The sequence below is a fragment of the Stigmatopora argus genome, chromosome 1 (assembly GCF_051989625.1).
Source record: "Stigmatopora argus isolate UIUO_Sarg chromosome 1, RoL_Sarg_1.0, whole genome shotgun sequence".
Lineage (NCBI taxonomy): Eukaryota > Metazoa > Chordata > Actinopteri > Syngnathiformes > Syngnathidae > Stigmatopora > Stigmatopora argus.
Genome location: NC_135387.1, coordinates 7,867,816 through 7,893,594, shown reverse-complemented (window position 1 = coordinate 7,893,594; position 25,779 = coordinate 7,867,816). Strand labels below are relative to the sequence as shown.

At 39.9% G+C, this 25,779-nt stretch overlaps 1 protein-coding gene across 3 annotated transcripts in view; it reads left to right on the top strand.

Annotated features, from left to right (window-relative positions):
- The window catches only part of tmem81 (transmembrane protein 81), a 33,773-nt gene extending 11,425 nt beyond the window's left edge, over positions 1 to 22,348 (top strand). For 2 of the 3 annotated variants that reach the window (XR_013302191.1, XM_077608342.1), the window contains one exon: positions 77 to 401. The gene's annotated coding sequence lies outside the window, so the exon portion shown is untranslated. Of the gene's footprint in view, positions 1 to 76; positions 402 to 22,234 lie in introns of those variants that run through there. The other variant, XM_077608343.1, reaches the window with a different exon arrangement.
- The last annotated feature ends 3,431 nt before the right edge of the window (positions 22,349 to 25,779 follow it).

Below are 25,779 nucleotides of genomic sequence, written 5' to 3'. Positions count from 1 at the left end.
AAAAACCTCACTATCAAATGTGAACCAATGTTAGACTTCTTTCATCACACCTTTTTTCTTCTTCTTTTTTTTACAGAACAGAATACATAAAAGGGCATCAAGACCTGGTGGTATATTTGCATAATTCATCTGAATAGCATGTGCCCTTTGTCCCCTTAATTATTATCTACATGTAGTCTTCACAAGCACACTTGACACGAGCAAAATTCACTAGATTTACCACTATTATTCTAATTAGATACTCAACCCATTGACTTTGATTTGCTTTGTACTTTGTGCTTTTTTCTTTTGCTTTGTTGGTCTGCGGCCTTTGACTGTACTGTCTAACTTATAACTATGCCTTTTCTTGCTACTGTCACAATGAAATTTCCCGAATACGGGATGAATAAAGTTATCCAATCCAATCCAATCCAATCCAATCACAAACACACTTATCAAGTATGTTACGTTTCAGGTAAAACATCTGTCTTACAGTAGTCGTGTATTTCAAAGCTTCCCTTTCCGCCAAAAAATGTAAAACCACCTCAATGAGAAAAAATACTTAGAGGAGTAGTGGCATGTTGCACCAAAATAAAAAAAAGTGCAAATAAAATTTTAAATTTAATTGTGTGTGTAAAATATTCATTTAATTGTGCAAGTAAAGTTTTGTTAGATACTATAATTACAAACTGGGAATATAAATCCTTTATTTATGTCTGGCTTGTTATGCCTTGTAATGAATAGCAGCACTATGCACAAAGATGACTATTAACTTCAGCACATGAAGTGTCACCATGACAACAAGGACGGTACCCTCCTGAAAACATGCCAAGCAGCACACAAATAATTTTGAAGATGTTTTTTGCCAGGTGAAACAGCATTGCTCTTTTGAAGGAGTTGGATTTTTGGAGTGTGGTTAAAACCTCCACTAGACTATTGAGATGACTGCATGAAGCTGTTCATCAATAGAGGCTAGAGACTTGGAGTGAGGCACATCTGCATAATAGTAGTACCTATTATTGAAAACACTGGTGAGAGTCATACGTGACTTGTAACAGAACACACTGTAATTATAACCCACAGGACTCCACAGCAAACCACTACACACAAAAAATAAACTAATCACATACAGTATATATATTTTTTCAACGATCACAAGCATATTTAATACAACAATAGCAAAAAAACTTTAATATGTTCTACCATATGCCATGGTAAAACCCATTATAACTTCTTAGTATTGTTCTTTCTATTATGTTTTCCTGCTGGGTGTTGATTTAACCACAAACCCTTCCTTATTATGACAAAAATGTGACAATTTTGCAATAATTATTTGCCTAGTGTATTGTATGTGTTTTTGAATTTGTCATTGACTAATTTGTGTCAATGCTATATGCTATATATATTACTGTACATGTGATTTTTCTCCCCCAGACAATTGAAGCAAGATATACTATACCCTTTCAATTGTGTGTATCTTACATCTTTCATTCAATATTGATACACTTTGATCATATTTTAAGGGTTAAGTTGGTTGTATATTGAAGACCTTGGAACAAATTTGAGAATTTACATGTAAAATGTGTCTTGACTTACAACAAATCTAAATTACAAAACCACTTCTGGAAGGTATTTATTTTGTAAATAGAAGTACCACTTTATATATCAATAATCGGCACTACCAACCTGCTCTCCGGGGTATTGCATTTAGGGGCTAATGTTTTAGGCATCTGCTCGAAACATGGTCGATTTGTCATATGTATATAGTTTTAGTCCTTTTAACAATGCTTCTGATGGGTCCTTTTGTAAACGGACCTTCAAATGCAATTTTAGGATTCAAACCTCTAAGTGAGTTTCTGCGGTGATAGTTTATTCTTAATCCTGTCAAAGATGAATATAAAAATACATGTTTTAAGTTAGGATATTCAGTCAATTCGAGTGTTTTTAATGTATTTCTTAATTATTGTTTTCATTTTTTCACTATTATGTTGAAGTGAAGTCCAGACTCAAGTTAGTTAAAATTTGACAGCTCCTCCTTCTGTGAGTCATGTAATCCACTTGGGGCATTCCTAGCTTCTAATTAACCAGAATCACTGGTGACAGCTGTAATTAATCCCTCGCTCATCACTGGATTGCTTGGCCAAAGTGTCACATTGGAAACACGATGGCGAGAAGAGCTGGAGACACACAAAGGCGGCTCTTTTTAATATTCATTACAATAGGCCTCCAGTGGTGATGAGCCTGATCACCCCTGGGATGAAGCGTGCATATTGATCAAAGGATAACAACGTGCTTGTATTTGGCGTTCATTCTGATGATCTTTCACCTCATACAGATAGTTGTCAATTTTGATTGGCATAATGTCTTTTAGATGCTAATTTACCTTGGCAAAGGTGGCAAATGGCAACTCTTGACATCGTAGATCAGGGGTCTCAAACTTGCGGCCCGCGGGCCAACTGCGGCCCGCGGGACGATAATTTGCGGCCCCCGTCTTAATATGAAAGATCGATTTTTTTTTTTTTTTTTTTTTTTTTTTTTTTTTTTTTTTTTTTTTTTTTACCCCTTTCCCCATGATGGCGCCGTTTAAGTGGCAGCCAGTGGCAGTAGCTCTGTCCACTCATGTTTTTCTTGTTTTACAGCATGTTTTACATGAAAAATTAGAGGGAACATTGACATGCACCTGCTTGTGGCAGGTGTGATACTGGTGTGCCGATAGCGAGCAATGATGATGTCGTGACCGGATGAGTCGCCTAAAGACGTTTCGCCGACGGACGTTTCGCCGACGGACGTTTGACAGACGGACAGGTCGTACTAGTATTTGTTAGTTTAATGATTAAATACAAATACTAGTATTTGTATTTAATCATTAAACGCTGTTTTCAGCTGGATTTGACCGAATTTGAGAGCATTTTGAGCCGTTTGGCGAATGGACGTCTATAGACGTTTTTTTGCCTCCATCGCGATATCATCCAGTATTTGTATTTAATCATTAAATGCTGTTTTAGGATGGATTTGACCCGATTGCTGTCATTTTACGGCTCGGTTCTGCTACATCTGCCTGCCCAAGAGTGCTTATTCCCGGACTCCCATTGAAGGTAGACGAACATTGATTTTTACTATAATTTGGACAACACCGGCGGCGGGCCGGATTAAAAATCCTAACGGGCCGTATATGGCCCGCGGGCCGAGGTTGAAAAACTTGTACACACACTATCCGGCGGGGCGAGCGTTCGAATCCCGTTTCGGCGAAACCTCCGTTCGGCCGAATGAACGTTCGGTGGAACGTCCATTCGGCGACCTGCCCGTCTGTCAAACGTCCGTCGGCGAAACGTCTTTAGGCGAATCATCCGAGTACCGATAATGTTGCTCACACTGGTACTCAGTGCGCTCAGGGAGGTTGTCTTTCTGCTCAGACCAACAAAAAATTAGAGGGAACTTTGGTTCGGAGCTGAATGAACCAATCACGGTGAGGTATACGGCTCTGGGGGGCGGGACATCGGCCGGGCTGTCCAGTGCCTCGCTCACTCACTCATTCATTCCTCCAATCAGCTGGGCGGAGGAGAAGCCGTGAGGCCGATCACTCCGCTCGGCGCGCACACTCCTCCGCTGCTCTCAGCATAGAACTGAATGAGGCGCTATGATCCGTGATCCAGCCTGTGTCAGTGTCTGTAGCCATCTCCGCGATTGAAACGGAGAGCGAAAGTGCACATGCGCCACAAACCCGCGCGACTGAATGTGAAAGATCAACCCGAGACTCATTCCAAGTGGAAAAACATATTACAGAGCCCCAGAGATGTCTCTTTCAAAGCCTGCCGTGAAGAGAAAGGTCGGTGATGAGCACAGACAGTTTCAAGAAAAGTGGGGAGTGCAATATTTCTTTGTTGAACACAGGGGCACCCCGACGTGTCTCATTTACACTGAAAAAGTTGCGGTGCACAAGGAATACAATTTGAAACGTAATTGTACTATGAGACATGCTGAGGAGTACGAAAAATACCAGGGAGATGAGAGAGCCAACCAGGTTGCCAGTCTTAAAACACGTCTTCTGAGGCAACAGGATCTCTTCAAGAAGGCTACCAAAGACAGTAATGCAGCAGTCAAAGCTAGCTACGCCGTTTGTGAGTTGATTGATCCTGTGCTAAGTGATCCCAAATGGCTCATGGACTTGGCTTTTCTTGTTGATATCACACATGAGCTTAATGTACTGAACAAGAAGCTACAAGGCCAGGGGCAACTTGTCAGTGCTGCCTATGACAACGTGAGAGCATTCTGCACTAAACTTGTGTTATGGAAAGCCCAGCTCTCTCAGGCAAACCTTTGCCATTTCCCAGCATGCAAGGCTCTCGTGGATGCAGGCACACCATTCAGTGGTGAGAAGTATGTTGAGGCCATTTCGAAGCTACAGGAGGAATTTGATCACAGATTTGCAGACTTCAAGACACACAAAGCCACATTTCAAATTTTTGCGGACCCCTTCTCCTTTGATGTGCAAGATGCCCCTCCTGAGCTTCAAATGGAGCTCATTGACCTGCAGTGCAACTCTGCACTCAAAGCCAAGTTCAGGGAGGTGAGTGGAGAAGCAGACAAGCTTGGGCAATTTTTGAGAGAGTTGACCCCCAGCTTCCCTGAACTTTCCCGAAGGTTCAAGCGGACCATGTGCCTTTTTGGGAGCACATACTTGTGTGAGAAGCTCTTCTCCACCTTGAACTTCAATAAGTCCAAGTACAGGTCCAGACTTACTGATGAGCATCTTCAAGCTCTACTGAGGGTCTCCACTGCTTCCTCCCTCAAGCCAAATGTGACTATGTGAGAAGAAGCGCTGCCAGGTCTCTAGCAGCAAGGAGTAGGCAAAAGAAGCCGTGTTCAGAATATTTCATGTTCAATGTTCCATTCAAGTTCAGAAAGTTAAAGGTTAAAGAGCTGTTAATACAGACATTTGAAACGGAATAAAAATAATTCATTTTCTCTACTTAGCCAGCCAGTGTATATCTACTGTATGCTCATTAGTATTATTTGGTTTTATATTACTGATTGATTTATTTTTTATTCATCTTTAAGTTAATTTATTTAATTCATTATTTTTTGTTAAAAAATAAAGATATTTGATAACGTTGGAAAGTTTTATCAGTGCTTTTCTTGTGGAAATCCTGATGCGGCCCAGTCTCACCCAGACTCGGCCTCTAGCGGCCCCCAGGTAAATTGAGTTCGAGACCCCTGTCGTAGATGCATGTTGCTTTTAAGGTTTTTATTCCATCTTTAGATGAATTTTGTGCTGCCTAATGTTGTAGTAATTCATCTGCCTTACTTTGGTGTGGGCAGGTGCGGGCTCGATTCCCGTTGGTGGTGGTATAATTGTGAGTTTCCTGTCGTCCTGTGTGCCCGACAGACTGACTGGCGACCATTCTAGTGTTTAGTCTGTCTTTCGCCCAAGGTCAGCTCGGACAGTCTCTAGCATCCCTTAAACCAGGGGTCTCAAACTTGCGGCCCGCGGGCCAACTGCGGCCCTCGGGACGATAATTTGCGGCCCCCGTCTTAATATGAAAGATCGATTTTTTTTTATTTTTTATTTTTTTTATTTTTTTTTTTTTATTATTTTATTTTTTTTTTATTTTTTTTTTACCCCTTTCCCCATGACGGCGCCGTTTAAGTGGCAGCCAGTGGCAGTAGCTCTGTCCACTCATGTTTTTCTTGTTTTACAGCATGTTTTACATGAAAAATTAGAGGGAACATTGACATGCACCTGCTTGTGGCAGGTGTGATACTGGTGTGCCGATAGCGAGCAATGATGATGTCGTGACCGGATGATTCGCCTAAAGACGTTTCGCCGACGGACGTTTGACAAACGGACAGGTCGTACTAGTATTTGTTAGTTTAATGATTAAATACAAATACTAGTATTTGTATTTAATCATTAAACGCTGTTTTCAGCTGGATTTGACCGAATTTGAGAGCATTTTGAGCCGTTTGGCGAATGGACGTCTATAGACGTTTTTTTGTCTCCATCGCGATATCATCCAGTATTTGTATTTAATCATTAAATGCTGTTTTAGGATGGATTTGACCCGATTGCTGTCATTTTACGGCTCGGTTCTGCTACATCTGCCTGCCCAAGAGTGCTTATTCCCGGACTGCCATGCCCGCCCAAGAGTGCTTATTCCCGGGCTGCCATTGATGGTAGACGAACATTGATTTTTACTATAATTTGGACAACACCGGCGGCGGGCCGGATTAAAAATCCTAACGGGCCGTATATGGCCCGCGGGCCGAGGTTGAAAAACTTGTACACACACGATCCGGCGGGGCGAGCGTTCGAATCCCGTTTCGGCGAAACCTCCGTTCGGCCGAATGAACGTTCGGTGGAACGTCCATTCGGCGACCTGCCCGTCTGTCAAACGTCCGTCGGCGAAACGTCTTTAGGCGAATCATCCGAGTACCGATGATGTCGCTCACACTGGTACTCAGTGCGCTCAGGGAGGTTGTCTTTCTGCTCAGACCAACAAAAAAATAGAGGGAACTTTGGTTCGGAGCTGAATGAACCAATCACGGTGAGGTATACGGCTCTGGAGGGCGGGACATCGGCCGGGCTGTCCAGTGCCTCGCTCGCTCACTCATTCATTTCTCCAATCAGCTGGGCGGAGGAGAAGCCGTGAGGCCGATCACTCCGCTCGGCGCGCACACTCCTCCGCTGCTCTCAGCATAGAACTTAATGAGGCGCTATGATCCGTGATCCAGCCTGTGTCAGTGTCTGTAGCCATCTCCGCGATTGAAACGGAGAGCGAAAGTGCACATGCGCCACAAATTCATCTTTAAGTTAATTTATTTAATTCATTATTTTTTGTTAAAAAATAAAGATATTTGATAACGTTGGAATGTTTTATCAGTGCTTTTCTTGTGGAAATCCTGATGCGGCCCAGTCTCACCCAGACTCGGCCTCTAGCGGCCCCCAGGTAAATTGAGTTCGAGACCCCTGCCTTAAACCCTTACGAGGATGCGTGTTATGGAAGATGAATGAATAGATTAATTTTCAACTCTGATGTAGTAATTACAATGAAGGAAGAGTTCACCCACTTTTGTGTACAATTACAACTTCTAGTAATATTTCATCATCGTCATTTGGAGTTGAAAAAGATGTTGTGTAAGTTAGAAGTTCAGTGCATAATATGCAAATATTTTTGGAAAACACTATATCCCCAAATATTTGTTCTCTTGCCTTCTCTCTGGGTACTGCAAGGACCAACACAGGCAGTACTTTTTATCGAACAAGCTGCTTCACAAACAATTTCTAAATATTCACAGCTAATGCCTAAAATTCATGCGGTGGGGGGCACCTTTTCTGGGCCCTACACTGCTGGTTTTTGAGTCCCTGGTGAGATGACACAAACTGTCTCTTAAAGTCATTTGCTTTGCAAAAAAGAAAATCAAGACTGAGTGAAGAAAGGAAAATAGTCAAAAATGTAGTCACATCTTTTACAACAAACGCTCAGACAGCATTACTGTCATGATCCCTCAAATAGCATATTTACATTGAAAACGGATAGTTGAATGTGTTAAGTGTGTGATATTACTTTATCGAACACCTCACATTTAAATTTTATTTATTTTTCTGATATGTACAAATGGCCATGTATAAGAACGAGTCTAAGTAAATAGCCGTTTTAGGCAGGAAAATACAAGTGTGCTAGGTTTAATCGAAAAAAACCACACTGACGAGGAATGGCTTTTTTTTTGGAGAGAAGCTTAAGCACTGGACCCAAGCTCCAGGATTGCTATCCAAGCACCAAGTTTCCCCACATTATTCAAGACTAAGAGATAAGGAAGGGGGCAAGGGAGCAAAATAACTTCAAAGACCCGGACCAGAAAGGCTGGTTTAGTAGAGATAATCCTATCCTATCTGATGACCAACAAAGAGAAAAAGTAGAAGAAGGAAGTAATAAATGTTAAAGGTGTCCACAACTATTCTAACAATGGGCAACCTACACGGGTATTACAGGAAGAACGTGTGGGTCCTAGTTAGAAAATTACTTGAGTGATATGGCCTGGTTGCATTGTGATTCTTGTCTTTTCAGGTGAGAAAATATTTCATTAAATACAACTAACATGTGAATATCTCCTATGGTAAAATTCCCAATTGGAGAATGCCTTGAATTATATGGCGTGGTGACTCTTGTCTTTTTAGTGAAAATTAATGACACACAAACTTCACTCTCTGAAGTATATTGATCTTTGCACGTGCTGCAAGTGCTATGTTAGTTTATACAAAATTCTACCACAAGAAACCTCTTTCAAGTGATAGACACAAATACCCCACTACCCCCCCCCCCCCCCCCACATCTAAACCAAATTAGCCAGATAGTGGGAGGCTGAGTGAAACCTGCGGTTAGCACATCTGCCTCACAGTCTAAAGCAATTGAGTCTTTTCATGTGCCAAAATGGTGCATGGTGGTCCATCGAACACTCAAAACTGTGAAAATTGTGTAAACGGGTTGCAGGTAACAAAAGAGATAAAAACCTGATAATAGATTGTCTCCATCTATTGTCAAGTCTGAAAATGTACAAAGCTACTTTTTATGTGACAGGAACACAATGTTATACTGAAGCTACAGACCATTTAAGTGTTCGAAAAAAATCTCTTAATTATTGCAACTCCAAAAAGCAGTTTTAGCCATTGCTTTGTACTATACTTTCCATTTGTTGATTTCTGCCACATGGAGTGCAGGAGTGTTGGGGATGCAGAATCTCCTTCACACCAAGTAGTGTTAGAGCAATGTAGAGCCCATTTACAAGACCAAATCAACAGAAAACACCCAGATTTGCATTCACACAACGGTGCTCTCCTTTCAAACAATGACAACAATATTCGTTGCAGTACTTAGCATTAAGAAACTAATTTCATTTATAATTTCACCTCAAATTGGTCACTTACTCAGGTGGATGGCATATCAGTTGACATTTGATGTTAACATAGGCTGCAGTCTTTTCCTGTCGTCTCGTTTGAGACAGTATATTGAACACTTTCAGCATTTGGATACCCTGTTCAACATGTATACAGTTGTGGTCAAAAGTTTACATACACTTGGCACCTGAAGCTCATTTCACTGACAACTTTCTAAGTCACCAAAATTGCTAATTCGTGTTGCTGTATGTATATTTTTGACCCTGCAGATTTGATCACTTTTTTCTGTTAACCCATAATAAAGTCATAAAAGAAACAAACTTCATGAATGTTTTTTGTGACAAAGAAGTATCTGTTCCAATCACTCTATCAGAGAAAAATCAGTGTTGTAGAAATACAGTGGTACCTCGAGATACGAGCTTAATCCGTTCCGTGACTGAGCTCGTATGACAAGTTACTTGTAACTCGAGGTAAAGTTTCCCATTGAAATGAATGGGAAACAAATTAATTCGTTCCAACTCTCTGAAAAAAAAACCAGAAACAGGATATTGGATTGAAAAAAAAGTTTTATTTCTTATAATTCGCCATATATTGACAAAGTAATAAATAACGAGTGGTTTAATAGAAATAAAGTGTTTAATCTAACTAAAATTGGGCAGATTTCGCCGAGGGGAGAGGGGCACAAAAGGGGCGGGGGGCTTCGTTTTTTTTCTTCCACACAACGCACTCGTAAACGGAACAAACACTCCACCCTCACGTTCGCTATCGATGGGCTGTTTGCTGTCGTACTATTCCCTTCAAAATATTCCGAAAATGATGCACACAAATGTCCTCACAATCGAATAACGCACGACCACTTGCCAACGAGCAGCAGTCTTTTATCAGCGATCGCGCCGCTGCTCATGTTGTTGTTGTTGTTGGGCCACCTCAGGCGCTTGAGGATTACCCTCAGCAGCGCTAGAGCTGTCACTGGAACGCGGATTAGTTCATCCAGGGGGTAGCCGGAGGTGTGGGGCAGTGCGAATATCTCCGGCTGGATGAAAAACGTAGGGCGCCACGTTCCTGGGTGGCAGCTCTGGGTGGTTTTGTTGGATTCGCATGGGAGCTTCGGGGGCGCTGGCTAGCGGCTCCTTTTAGCTTGTAGCATCTGTGTTCGCATCCCCTCGAACGGCGCCTAGTGCCATTGCCTGTCGGCGTTGTGCGCACGAGTATACTTCATTACCCAGAAAGCCCTCTTTTCACCGCGCATGCGCGTTGTGCGTTTCCTGGTCTGAATAGCTCATCCGGTGCTCGTAAATATTGTTATACACGAAAGATATGCCAAAAAAAATGCCATGGCAACCTGGCTTGGTCGCATCACGAAACTTTGACCGCATCACGGGCGAATTATTCGATCGAAATTTCCCCCGTAAGACGAGCATTCCGTATGACGAACGGTCGTATGACGAGGTACCACTGTAACTGGAAACTCAAGAGAGCCATGACATTATGTTCTTCACAAGTGTATGTAAACTTTTGACCAAAACTGTATATGTACATTGGCAACTCTTGTGCGCATCACTTCTTTAGTTTGACTTGAGTTTTGATTTATTTAATGAAGGGACAATACATATAAATGAACATATAAGTGTAAATATGTAAGATTATAGCCAAAGGCTACTTTCTATCTTTAGACCCTTGGGAAACAACAAGATATTTTAAAGTGTCTGCACTTTTATAATGACTAGAAGAGGAACTGCGCGAGTGGAAGTTTGTAGCTTTCTGAATTGTGGTCTCTGCAGAATCAATAATACACGTGTTGTGAGGGTAGTTTCTAAATGTGGGTGGCAAGTTCAAAGGATTCACAATTATGGTAGCCAGCAGATTGTGGGCTCAAACAGCTCACTCAAGGTGTCAGTCCAATAAGCGATTACTTTACTAGCTGATGTGCACAAATGGAAAGCGGTAAGCTGAATCTCCTGACACAAAGTTTAGTCTCAACTTCATTAGAGTCATCAAAGTTTGGGCCACTACAATAATAGAACATGACTTTTCTCCAAATGACAAGATTGTTGAAATCAAAGTGAAAAAAATGAAGACAAACCACAAATTCCATTAATATAGGGCACAATGACAACATATCCAGACCTAAGTTATTGGGGGAAAAAAAGGAAAAAAAAGATTACCTAAGCATTGAAACCAAAGTTCCGGCAGAGCAGGGGTCTCGAACTCAATTTACCTGGGGGCCGCTAGAGGCCGAGTCTGGGTGAGACTGGGCCGCATCAGGATTTCCACAAGAAAAGCACTGATAAAACATTCCAACGTTATCAAATATCTTTATTTTTTAACAAAAAATAATGAATTAAATAAATTAACTTAAAGATGAATTTGTGGCGCATGTGCACTTTCGCTCTCCGTTTCAATCGCGGAGATGGCTACAGACACTGACACAGGCTGGATCACGGATCATAGCGCCTCATTAAGTTCTATGCTGAGAGCAGCGGAGGAGTGTGCGCGCCGAGCGGAGTGATCGGCCTCACGGCTTCTCCTCCGCCCAGCTGATTGGAGAAATGAATGAGTGAGCGAGCGAGGCACTGGACAGCCCGGCCGATGTCCCGCCCTCCAGAGCCGTATACCTCACCGTGATTGGTTCATTCAGCTCCGAACCAAAGTTCCCTCTATTTTTTTGTTGGTCTGAGCAGAAAGACAACCTCCCTGAGCGCACTGAGTACCAGTGTGAGCGACATCATCGGTACTCGGATGATTCGCCTAAAGACGTTTCGCCGACGGACGTTTGACAGACGGGCAGGTCGCCGAATGGACGTTCCACCGAACGTTCATTCGGCCGAACGGAGGTTTCGCCGAAACGGGATTCGAACGCTCGCCCCGCCGGATCGTGTGTGTACAAGTTTTTCAACCTCGGCCCGCGGGCCATATACGGCCCGTTAGGATTTTTAATCCGGCCCGCCGCCGGTGTTGTCCAAATTATAGTAAAAATCAATGTTCGTCTACCATCAATGGCAGCCCGGGAATAAGCACTCTTGGGCGGGCATGGCAGTCCGGGAATAAGCACTCTTGGGCAGGCAGATGTAGCAGAACCGAGCCGTAAAATGACAGCAATCGGGTCAAATCCATCCTAAAACAGCATTTAATGATTAAATACAAATACTGGATGATATCGCGATGGAGACAAAAAAACGTCTATAGACGTCCATTCGCCAAACGGCTCAAAATGCTCTCAAATTCGGTCAAATCCAGCTGAAAACAGCGTTTAATGATTAAATACAAATACTAGTATTTGTATTTAATCATTAAACTAACAAATACTAGTACGACCTGTCCGTTTGTCAAACGTCCGTCGGCGAAACGTCTTTAGGCGAATCATCCGGTCACGACATCATCATTGCTCGCTATCGGCACACCAGTATCACACCTGCCACAAGCAGGTGCATGTCAATGTTCCCTCTAATTTTTCATGTAAAACATGCTGTAAAACAAGAAAAACATGAGTGGACAGAGCTACTGCCACTGGCTGCCACTTAAACGGCGCCGTCATGGGGAAAGGGGTAAAAAAAAAATAAAAAAAAAATAAAATAATAAAAAAATAAAAATAAAAAAAATAAAAAATAAAAAAAAATCGATCTTTCATATTAAGACGGGGGCCGCAAATTATCGTCCCGAGGGCCGCAGTTGGCCCGCGGGCCGCAAGTTTGAGACCCCTGCGGCAGAGGATGTTCTTCAGTAGGTTTCTTATCAACAAAGTTATAAAATCAAAACATACAATCTTTCCGGTGGATTCTTCAAGTTTAAACCAGCAGGCACGTCCTTGACTCATTGCCTGCTGTTCGTTGCGGAACATCAGAATCAGATCAGAACATTCCACTCCAACTACTATGTATTTTGACACCACCAATATTTTACACAACCACACACACAACACAAAAATCCCTGCAACTTGCCTCTGTAGTGCCTTTATGGAGATTCTGTGGGTTCCTCTGGTTTGATTTTCAAGTTCAACTTTGTCTACACACTGCTTACAATTCTTGTTGTTCTGTCTAAACCAGAAGTCTGTAGCAGACAAATGCTAAAATGGCGCCACACAAGTTTTAGTATTGAGACCCCTAATTGTAAAATAAGATATTTCGAACTCTTATAAAATAGACACAACAATGGTCGACGCAATTACATCAGCAAACAAACAAATGTGCCCCACGGCTGACTGGCGACCAGACTAGGGTGTAGTCTGCCTTTCGCCCAAGGTCATCTGGGTTAGGCTCCAGCAACGCCGGGAACACTTTTGAAGATGCAGGGCATGGAAGATGAATGAACAAACAAACAAATCAATCTTGTTTTATTTCTTTTAACTGACAAGCAATCACAAAAAAAAACTTAAAAGGTGGTACGTATGTTTTTTTTTACACCACACCGACTACCTATGTCACAATTTCTAACAATTTCAAAAGCTACCTGGACATTTCGTCGATGGACACTTCGTCGCCGGACGCTTCATCCCCGAACGCTTCGTCCCCGGACACTTCGTCCCCGGACGCTTCGTCGAACGGACGCTTTGTCGCCGGACAGTTTGCCTAACCTTAACCACTATCCCCTAATTCTAACCACTAACCTTAACCACTATCCCTTAGCCCGCAACGATTTAAAGAAAAATAAAGTTTATAAATAGAGTAAAGAAAAGTTTGACATCTGACTTGTTATGTCTCGTTGATTCTTTTTGGAGTCTTCCCAAAGGTGGAGCGCTCAACGTATGAACCGTTTCGTTTAGAAACGAGCACATTTAGTACTTGCACACGCCCAAATGTTAATGTTTGTGTTGTCGAGCGAGTTTTTGCTGTTTTGTTTTCTTTAATAAAGAAAAATAAAAACTCCCATCTGTGTTTAATAAAATCATTTTATTTAGTTCCTTTTATTTTGAAAACAATTGTTCGCGAGTCCGGCGACGAATTGTCCGTCGACGAAGCGTCCGGGGACGAAGCGTCCGGCGACAAAATGTCTGGTCACGTTTCAAAAAGGTAGACCAATAGCCTGCCTACTAACTCACTGCCACCATGACATGAAAACCAACCGGATAGTAATCTTCCTCTCCTTTGTCATGAAATAGCAGGGGGGGGGAAAGAAAGGCAAGCCATCAAAGGGTCCTCTGCAATTGATGTGGTTTGAAAGCCAATAAACATTGACCTTTTCCTACGTAATAACATGTTCTTTTTTTGCTCTTTGAATACTTGTTTGGCCAGTGTAGCAACACTCAGGATTTCAAAAAACTGAAATTAACCATTTCTATATTTATGTATGTCCTCCCCCAGCAATTCACCACCACTCAGAGAAAGCAATAAACATTTTGAAAGTTTCTTTTTCAAAATAAGACAAATCCATAGTATGCATAGTCTCATTGCAAACACATTTTCTTTTTACAACTTTATTTTCTATCTTTGCAAAATGTGTTTCTTTAGTATGCAGAAGCCATGTAGCAGCAAGGAAACAAATTATCTTTTCTACCTGAGATGGATTAATTATTTTTAACTGACTAGCTACAGGGTGATACAATGCTTAGCCCATTTATATCACAGTTCTGAGATCTAAAGGTTACAATCCTAGCCACCGGCTTTCCTGTGTTGAGTTTACATGTCCTCCCCGTGTCAGTGTAGGGTTTCTCCGGGTAACTTACTCACTATACCTGAAGTTAACTGGCATAGCCTCCATTACTCCCACAATCCTTATAAGGATAAGTGGAAAGGAAGATGAATGAACCATTTTAACTGATGAATCATTCAGTGTAATTTGCTTTCCCTTTTAAATGAATATCTTTGATCCCGATTACAACTGGCAACTGTCTAAGGTACATTCATACCGCAGGGCATGATGCCCAATTCAGAATTTTTTGTTACTCAGAATTTTTTTTTGTTCCTGTTAAAATTGTACAAACATAGGTATGTGTAACACGTGTTGTGAAAATAAATACGGTCCATTGAAGATTTTGTAGATTTAATGATACTGAAAGTCAACATTTTTTCAACCTTATAGCTTCTCATATGGTAACAAGCAGCAAAAAATGCATTGCTCATTACTGCATGTTGTTATTTTTATTTGTTTTATTTTTTTATATTTGTGACGTATTTCAATCGTTGATGACGTCTTGATCAGATGTGTGTGTGTGTGTGTGGGGGGGATGTTTATAGTGCAGAGGCATTGGATACATCTTTTTTATATCCACCTAAATGGTGATTGACCTATGATGTGAAATTCATTCCATTGGCCAATGAAGCAGCGGTGCCTACTGCAGTATAAATGTGTGTGGAAATTGAACAATGTGATGACATGTCAAGCCCTATGGTGGAGATAAAAGTGAAATAAAGGCCTCTCCATTTTCATTCCATTAAAAGCTAAAATATTTGTGGAAATGAAAATGGGGGTATTATGCTTTCTCTAATGGTTGTTTTGGGGGTAAATCAGACCAAATGAAAATTTTCAAAGTTTGTAACCACAGAGATATCCACTCACCATGTATTGCTTATCCTTACAAGGTTCGCAGCTCTGCTGGAGCCTATCCCACCTAACTATGGTAAAGAGATGGATTACATCCTGCACTGGTTGTCAGACAGTTACATAGATATAATAAGCATGAACACATAAACCCTTATGATTTTAAAAGCATTTCTAAGAAAGTATTTTACGGAGGATGAAAGATGATAAAAGACAGAAAACAGCGGGGCTCAGAAATGCTTAGGCATCTTTCGTAGCAAAATTAAAGAAACTGCCCTGTTAGATGCTACTGGGATTTTTCTTTTTTGAGATTAAATATACCTACAATAAAGCAAAAAAAGTTGTGACATATATATATATATATATATATATATATATATATATATATATATATATATAAAGTACTAAGACAAAAGTTGGCTGCTATGGCTATGTAATCATTAGTCATGTTATGTTCCGATTGCAAGGGTGCAATCTCTGCTGACCGTATTTGAAGGTCAATGATTTCAGAATGTCACAAAAAGGTTGTCTTCATTTGAAAGCTACAATATTTTAATTGTAGCCTTCCTTTCCGATGTCTGTCAGTGCTGAAAAATGCAACCATGTCAGGACCTAATAACCATACGGTATTTGCCAAAAACAAAATTTAATTGCAAACACTACCAACAATTTAATTGAATTGAATTGAAATGAATTGAATTGAATTAAATGCTTTTATTGTCATTTTACAAGTATACATAATGAGATTTAAAATAAAATACATAAATAAAAATAAAATAAAAAATATGAAAACTTTGAAAATAACATAAATAAAATATAGATTGTGGCATAATCCTAAAACGATGCAAACAATATATAGTGCAAGTTTTTAACCAGCACATTTTAAAAAGTTAGAAATGCCAGACTGAACAAGGATTGCCATAAATTCCCGAAATGTCTGGAAGTGTCGTAATTTTCTTTGAGCTACACTATAATGATGCATTTTAAATGAAAACTATGACATTTTGTAAGCTCTCTGGGTCAGCTATTGAAAGTAACACATGCTGGGATGTGCAACCAATTTATACTCCTACAAGAACACAAACATAAACAACCTAGATCGCTTGTATCCTAAATGATGCAATGATGCAAAATTTTGACCTTCAAAACCTCCTCTGATTGAATTTCCCAGTCACTCGTCATAAAGTTGAGAATATTCCGGTCACGTATTTATATCTGACTTGTTGAAATGGCAGCAATGATTGCTTGAATCGGGACCATAAACGGCACAATATCTCTGGATTTGTCTTTCTCCATTGGTATTTTGCAATCAGTACTCCGCTCCACCACTCACAGCAGGAAAGTGGTGAAGATTAGAAACAAAAAAAAATAGATTTTAGGACACCATGTCTACATGTACTGTATGTGAGGCATCTGAATTTCATGTGTTGTTCCGGAACCCCCAAGTACTACAATGTACATGTTTTTTCTTAATGTACCACGGAATGAGCGCACGGTAACCTTACACCGCCTATATGAGTAATAAATGCTGTATGCTTTATGGAGATATCAATATTAATAAGTAAATGGGTTTTTACATGCATACTGGTTTGTTACCTTCAAAGTACTCAAAGCACTTAAACAGTATAATTCCTCGCTAATGATCACACTCATTCATTCATTCATTTTCCGTTCATCCCCAAAAATTATTTCTTGCCTTTTCAGGCGTCTTGCTCAAGGACACTTTGACATGGCCAGGCCTTAGGATCAAACCAAGCATGGGGCTTGGAAGACAAAATTTGTATACATGTATAGCAGTGGTGTGCTGTCAGGGCCTTCAAGGCCTTCTCTGCTGGCCTAAGAAATATCTGAATCACAGACTGATGTTAATTATATTTTGTCCATGAATACTTATTAAATAATTCCAAATTGTCTGTTAACTTCCTTTCGTTGCTTTCCCCCTGCTTCCAGATGTGTGTTTTCATATTGAAGCATTTAACCGATCACATTTCAGCCATTATTTGTTGCCAGGGTCAAAAGACTGCCTCAAGGCCTTCACAATCAGTTCTGCAGGCTCTGCTGCATTAAACAAGCGTCGATAAGACTGTTGCTTTAACCAATCAGAATTCGATTTGGTGACACCAAGGCCTTCTCGCAGGCGTAGGGATACGTCATTGCCTTCTCGCAGTCGTAGGGATACGTCATCGCTTTCACCAACTATGATTGGCTAGTGATAGAGTGGATTAGCCAGACCTACCAAACTGTATCTGGAGCGAGCTGCACAAGCAAATATATTGTTGTGTTGATTTAATAGCGGTTTTGTCAACCCGCAATGGCTGAAGGAGGAGAAGAAATGGATTTGTTTGCAGATTTACTGTCAAAGCCATTTTAGAGACGAACTTTTCAAGAAAAAAAAGCTGGACATAATTAAGAAAGGTCGGACAACTCCAAAGCAAGCAAGCCTGTCACAACCGGGAACGAACATTTTCAGCACTAAATCGAATAAAAACGTATGCCAGAAATACGACAGGACAGGCTCGACTTTCAGCAATAGCTTCGATGGCGATAGAAAAGGAGGAAAGAAAGGAGGATGGATATTGTGTACAGGTAAAAGGGATTTTTGGTGAGTAAAATATGGCTATATTCCTAAATAATATTTCAATTGTATGAGGTTATTTTTGATGATTTTTTATGCGTCGCAGCTGTTGCTGCAGTAGAGGTTTTATAGCCATAAAATAGTTTTTGAGGGTTGAATTGATTCCGTCAGCGATAGAAAAGAAGGAGGAAAGAAAGGAGGATGGATATTGTGTACAGGTAAAAGGGATTTTTGGTGAGTAAAATATGGCTATATTCCTAGATAATATTTCAATTGTATGAGGTTATTATTGATGTTTTTTTTAATGTGTCGCAGCTGTAGCTGCAGTAGAGGTTTTATAGCCATAAAATAGTTTTTGAGGGTTGGATTGATTCCGTCAGCGATAGAAAAGGAGGATGGATATTGTGTACAGGTAAAAATAATTTTTGGTGAGTAAAATATGGCTATATTCCTAAATAATATTTCAATTGTATGAGGTTATTATTGATTATTTTTTTATGTGTCGCAGCTGTGGCTGCAGTGGAGGTTTTATAGCCATAACATAGTTTTTGAGGGTTGGATTGATTCCGTCAGCTGAAGGCGTCACTAGGAAATTCACGGACCGCCACTGATGTATAGTATAGATGTGAACATAGGTAGTAAATTGAGTCAACAGCAATGCATTATGTATGTTATGTGAAAATTATGCATGAATAATGAATCTAAATTGATATGTTTCTCATACTACACTATGCAGACTATAAAAATTCAATGTACAGATGTAAACAGAAAAAGCATTGAATAGACAATGTTGTATATGACTAGACACATACTGTATGGATCAATATAGACCATACATACTGTATCAGTTTAAATACAGTTAGAAATGAAAACTGCAAGGCAGTATGTAGTGGTTATAACTATAAATCACAAATTGAAGAGACTAATATAAGAGAATAGCAGTACAATTATCTTTATAGCCATGATGTACATAAATATATTATGACAAAATGCGCCTGAGGTGACTAAATTCCGAGACTGCTGCCAGAGAAGGATTATTTCAAAGGGGAGACATTTGTTGTCATGGATTTTCCTGACATCCCCATATTAGAACTGTGGCAGGGAAGGAAAGATAAAATGGCTGAACACAGAATTTTAAGTCGACTACTTTAATTTAAAGTTGTAATCCCTTATCTTGACATGGGCCACGGGGGGTGTTGGAGCCAATTCCACCTCACTATGGGCACCAGGTGGGGGACACCCGGATTTTCTGGCCAGCCAATCGCAGCCCACAAGGAGACAGACAACCATTCATGCTTACACTCACATCTAGGGGCATTTTAGAATGATCAACTAGCCTACAAGCCATTCTTTTAGCATGTGGGAGTAAATAAACAATTGAAATAAACCCTTCAGTGACCATGTTTTGAAGCCATTGGAAGTTAGGTCCATGCTAAATTCACTGAATTTATCATTTTCAAGTGTAGTAAACAATGAAATTGAACTATAACCCACAAACTTGATTATGCCAAGATGTTAATGTGACTTGGATAGTCAACTTAGCCTGTATAATTGAAGAATTAGATTTATTTAAATGATATGAATAATGATAACAAAAGAAATAAATACACACATGTATACATGTATTTCTTTTTATTTGTGTTGTTCATAATGACGACAGGGCCTATGTCCGATTATTATTATTATTATTATTATTATTATTATTATTATTATTATTATTATTATTATTATTATTATTATAACAGCTTTTTCGCCTCATTTCCATGTTTATTCTTTTTGTCATGTCAACCTTGTCCCAGTGGCACTTTCCTGGTATCTGACTCATTGATCAGTAAACTCGTTAATCCCGCAGCGCTCAAATGTAATCCTTTGGTGCAGGCGGCCAAGTGGCTTGAGCAGGTTTCACCTGATCGGCTCTTTTGGTAGACTTTAATTAAAACATCTGAGCACTCCGGCAGTGTACGATATGAATGTGAACGCTATGCTCAAGTGCTATCCTTTCTATAATTCTCTTTCATTTTGTACCCAGTCAGGTCCAGAAATATCAAAACATCCACACAAGTCATTTTTGGGTGGTTATCACCAACCCAGTTGATTTGGAATTCAACAAAAACAGGACGTGCACCTCAAACTTCCATTCATAGAACAAATGGAATATTAGTAAAGTTCCCATATGCTGTTCAATGATGTGTGAATTATATTGACAAAAGTGCTGACCTCCCCAGTTGTGCTGCATAAATACTGTCACTATGATAAAAAAAAAACAATTTGTCTGTGTCACAGACATTCATAACTGTGATTGCCGCAGGGATGCATGAATACATTTAATCTCGTACTTACGAGGAATAGCAGTCTCTATGTTGTTGGAGGTGTTTTCACCAATGGCTGTTCCCTGAAATGACAAGGACTTATTTGTTTACGACAACAAGACTGACTAAGAACATGACTGGTAGTAATGATTTTGTTTAATTGTGGTCAATATTTAATTAGATGTAGTAGGAAAAGTAGGAATCAAACTGCCATTAAAGGGTATTTTTTGTTCAGTGCTGTTGGCTTTGTGTTAGTAACACACATACGCTGTCACTTGTATTTGTGCTAATATACTGTGTTTAGTTGGGCCTATAAATTATGCATACATACATATGTATAAATATAAATGTGTTTTTTACCTCTGATTTGGCTTCACATACACACAAAAGTGCACACCAGACATCTGTATTTTCTTCTTCTTTTTTTTAAACACTCAAAACGGTACTGCCTTGCAGGCAAATATGTTCACACTTCATATATGCGACCCACGTTTACATTCAGAGACAGTGCCCTTGAACTCGGTTGCTTTTTTTTCTTGCTGCTTTAAAAGCCTAGATACTGCATTCAAGAACACAGACAAAGGACAATGTGAAGGACCGTTCTATTATCTTATGCATTCCACGTCCAAGACATGCTTTCAAGCATCTCTTACGTGTCAACATTAGGACTCGAACCTCAAATGAAAATGCTAACATTTCGGTATAAGTGCTTACCTACTCTACTACAGGAAGGCAAGGGTCGCCCTAAACTCAAGTTAGACAATAGTAAAAGGTGTGCCACTATTATGAATTTAGCATTAAAGCATACTTATGCAGTAGAAGAATAGAAGGCAAAATGTTTAGACCTGAATCAAATGATCAACTCATCAGCAAGCTGTCCAGAAGCCTGATAACAATCCTGATTATTTGATTCAGGACGGGAGGTAGCGGGAGACATGGAAAACAGACTGGATAGGGGCCATGTAGGGCCGAAGTTGGGCACCCTTGCTTTGGAGAATCACAACCAGACATGGGCATCAGGTTTTGGGGTATAGCTTACATTTGTGAGTAAGCAGAAGAACTTCTAAGTCGTGCTTAATCAAAAATGTATGTTATGCTATCCTAAAATTTAAACTGCGCCAGCTTAACATGTAATGATTTGGAATATGTACTTAATCTTAAAGGCCCATTTTCACACATTTTTACAACAATTTAATGAGTCTCCTGTCAAAGGGTATTCCAAAATAAATGATCAAGACCCACACAGATCCATAACTATTCAAATAGTACAAAAAAATAACGTTGTTTATGAAAGGTCATCACTTTCTTAAAAAAAAAACAAAGGCATCACAAGAGGACAAGCGATAGCAGAGGGTTTGTATCTCAATAGAATGCATGCAAGTACTTGGTGATACAAAAAAAATTCAATAAAACCAAAAGTGATTAAAAGCTTTTAAAAAAAATCATAGTACTTTGAACCTTTACGCATGCCATTCAAGTAACAATTTTTATTTAAAGAAAATATTTATACCCAGAATCAGTGGGCAGCCAATTGCAGGACACAAGGAGCCACACAACCTATCAAACTCACACTAGGGAGAGTTTATAGTCTTCAACAACCCTACCATGCATGCTTGGGACGTGGGAGGAAACCGGAGTACCCGGAAAAATCACATGTAGGGACGGGGAAAATATGCAAACTCCACAGAAGAAGGTCAGGGATTTAACCATCGATCTCAGACCTGCGAGGTGGACGTGCTAACCACTGGCACTGCGCCGCACATGTATATATATATATATATATATATATATATATATATATATATATATATATATATATATATATATATATATATATGTATATGTATATGTATATGTATATGTGTATATATATGTATATGTATATATATGTATATGTATATATATATATATATATATATATATATATATATGTAGATAAAACGGCTAATATAACTGTTCAAATAGATGATACATAAATTCTAAAATTTGGTCTTTCCTGTAAAGGAGCAGACTCTTCGACTGGTTGCTGTGACGACAATCTGGAGGCACTGATAAGTTACTGTAACTAAGATGGTTCATCCCCACCTCGGAAACATGGTCTGATTCTATCTTGCAGCTGGCGGGTGTACTCAAAAAGATTATTTGGGGATTATTTGTTGAATAATGTGGATTGATTACTTTTTTCTCCAGGCAATAAAAAATCAACTTTTACACTATGTTAGTCATGAAGTTGTATATATAGGTTTATCCAATTAAAATAAGATTTCACATACTGTGCAACAACAACAACAACAACAAAAAACATTTGTCTCAGCCTTTTGGTCATCATGTACCTTAATACGTAGTGTGTTAACGTCAAAGTAGTCACACTTTGCTGAAAAAGATGTACAGTACTCCTTCTGAGTGGGCTGAACATTACACCATGAATACTTGTGATGTCAGTTCGACAGTAAATCCTCGAGTGCTTAGTTACTATGTTCATATCAATTTTGATATTTTTAAAGATCTTTTCCTAGCAATTTTCCTTTCCTCATGCCAGCATCATCTGTGCCTATTTAAGTGTCACCTATTTTACATCAAAGCTGTTATCACACAAGCACAAGCAAAGTATTTTTTTCAATATTTGTATGTATCTTGAACGTAATAGCTTAGTCTTAATGTATGTGCTACTAGGCAAAGAGGTTAAAAAATCTGCTGCAGTGAATTTGATGTATTTCACCAGGTAAGTCCTTGTCGCTGAAGTATCCATTAAGTAAAAAAAATAATTTCACATTTTGAAACAGTCGGTTCAACTGGGATGGCCAGGTGGAAAAGTGGTTAGCGCATCAGCCTCAAAGTTCTGGGGTCAAGTGTTCAATCCAAGGTGGGTCCACACTATGTGGAGTTTGCATGTTCTCACCGGGCTTGCGTGGGTTTTCTCCAGGTACGCCGGTTTCATCTCACATCCAAAAACATGCACGGTAGGCCTGTTGAACACTCTAAATTGCCCCTAGTTATAAGTGAGAGAGCAAATGGTTGTTCGTCTCCTTGTCCCCTGCGATTGGCAGGCCACCAATTCAGGGTGTCCTCTGCCTGGTGCCCATAGTTAGCTGGGATGAGCTCCAGCACCCTCCGCGACCCTTGTGAGTATAAGCGGTTCGGAAAATGAACAAATGAATTAATGGTTCAACTGTTTCAATCAATTCCTCCATCGGGAATAAATAACTTTTTTTCTGGAGGATTTTAATTATTGAGGTTCTATTTTCATATTTGGTTATAGACTTTAAAAAATACAGACCTGTTATGGTTAAATGATTCAAATGTGTTTATTACTGCCCACTTTTTTAAAAGACAATCACAGCCTGCCAATCAACTTTGAAACCTTTGATTTAAGGTTCACAGAATATGCTGCTTCTTTTGACATGGAGACTTCTGAGACACACTACAGAATGAAAGATTAGAGACAGAAAAAAAGTTTATACACTTTTCCTTTAAAATTTATCGGCAGTACAATGGATGTTGGGGTGAAATAAAAACAGATGAACCAAATGATGTAATAGTTCTACATTTGCAGTAGACAGTCTTCATCATTTACTTACAACATAAAAATATAGTAAATGAAACATTTACAAAATGTACAAAAAGAAAAAAAGTGTGGTTTGTAATTCTGGGGGGAGTTGATCATTATTCATGCATCAATGGTTTGAGGAGGTTCTAAGTTATTTGTGTTGTTCACAAATAAAAAAATAAATATTAATGAATTACGTATTTGCGTGCCAAATGCCCTCACAATTATAATTGAAGCAAAAATGTGTTTTAAAAGTTCCCCACTCAGTCACACACAAGACAGACAAACAAAATAGAATAAATAAAATTATTGAGATTTAAGATATTCACCTCCCGAAGCTGCCTCACTTATAATAAGTTCTTTGGAAAACACATTATCTTTATTAGAGGTTCATAGCTAGAAAATAATAAGATGCTAAGACTGACCTCATTGTCTTGTCATTTGCATATTTCATTTATGCATTCTATAATTGCGAAGTTTCAAGAGAACACTCCTGGAGGTTCGCCAATTATATTGTATTTTTGTACTCTTTTAAGAATACGTTATCAATGTCCTTAATGACGTTGTGTGCATAGTGCACCCCTTGAGATGATTTAACATCTGCGATTATATTCTAATAAACCACCCGTAGGAACTCCACTACCGGTCACCTACCTCCATCCACCGATCTCAGCAATTTTCATTGAGTGAGCTCTTCAATTTGTCACCGACTAAATTGTTTAAGGGCACAGAACTTTGAATCTATGTACAGAATTACACAATGTTTGAGCAGCTGTCCATTTTCTGGGAAGTCCAAACTTCCTACCTTCCACTGAACAGTCTGCGGAGGACTGTTTTACGTCCACTTGTAAACATTCTTGTTGCAAGTTGTTCCTTCTTTCAGAGGTGAGAGTAGGAATGCAGATCAACAGCTAAATAGAGAGCTTGCTCAGCTCTTTCTTTAACACGGCAGTTAAATTCAGAGTCCGCATCACTGCAGGCGCTCTAGTCATCTGCCTGTAGTTCTTTATTCTTCCTTTACTCGGGAACAAGACCCCAAGATATTTAAACTTCTCCACTTGGGAAGGACCTCGTCCAGGACCTGCCCTCAGGACATGTTACATTTTTCTAAGATCCGTGGTCTCAAATCAGGAGGTAATGATTCTTATACCAACTGCTTCTACTTGGTTGCGAACCATTCCAGTGAGTGTGGAAAATTGAGGCCTGATGAAGCAGAAGAACTACTAAAGTCTGCAAAAAGCAGAGGACACCAAACCAGACCCCCTGAACCCATTGTATCTAGCTATATATCCTGTTCATAAAAGTTAGAAACAACAGTGACATAAGGGCAGCTTTGGTGGAGTGCAAGCATCGCTGGAAACAAATCTGCAGTTTCTGCCAGATATCCGGAAGAAACTTTGACACTGGTCATATGGAACTGGACTACCCGTATCAGGGATTCTGGTACCCCGAACTCCCCGAGCACCACCACAGTTCTCTTCCCGGGACAAGGTCAAGCAACTTCTCCAAGTCCACAAAACACATGTAGACTGATTGGGGCAAATGTCCATGACGACTGCAAGAACTCTGCTGAGAATATAGAGCTGACCGACTGTTCCACAGTCAGGACAAAAATCATACTGCTCTTCCTTAATCCGAAATTTGACTTCCCAATGGGCGCTTCTCTCCAGTACCCTGATTTCACCTTCTCAGGGAGGAAGAGGAGTGATTAGGCAATCCTGAGATGAATGAGTGATGAAAATAAAGCTCATTCATGCTATTCACATGGTGGAGTTGGCGATTCTTAATTTTGTCCCTCACCTTGGACCACGCCATGGGTGACCAATGTTCCCTCTAAGCTGCGCGCGTGCGCAATTGCGCACTACTCTCGTCTTCTCTGCGCACAGCAAATCATATGGAGCGCACAAAATAAAATCCCTTTTTTTTTTCAGCTGTGAGGCCGATGCGCGAACCACTCACAGCGAGCAATAATGATGTTGCTCACACCAGTACTCAGTGTGCT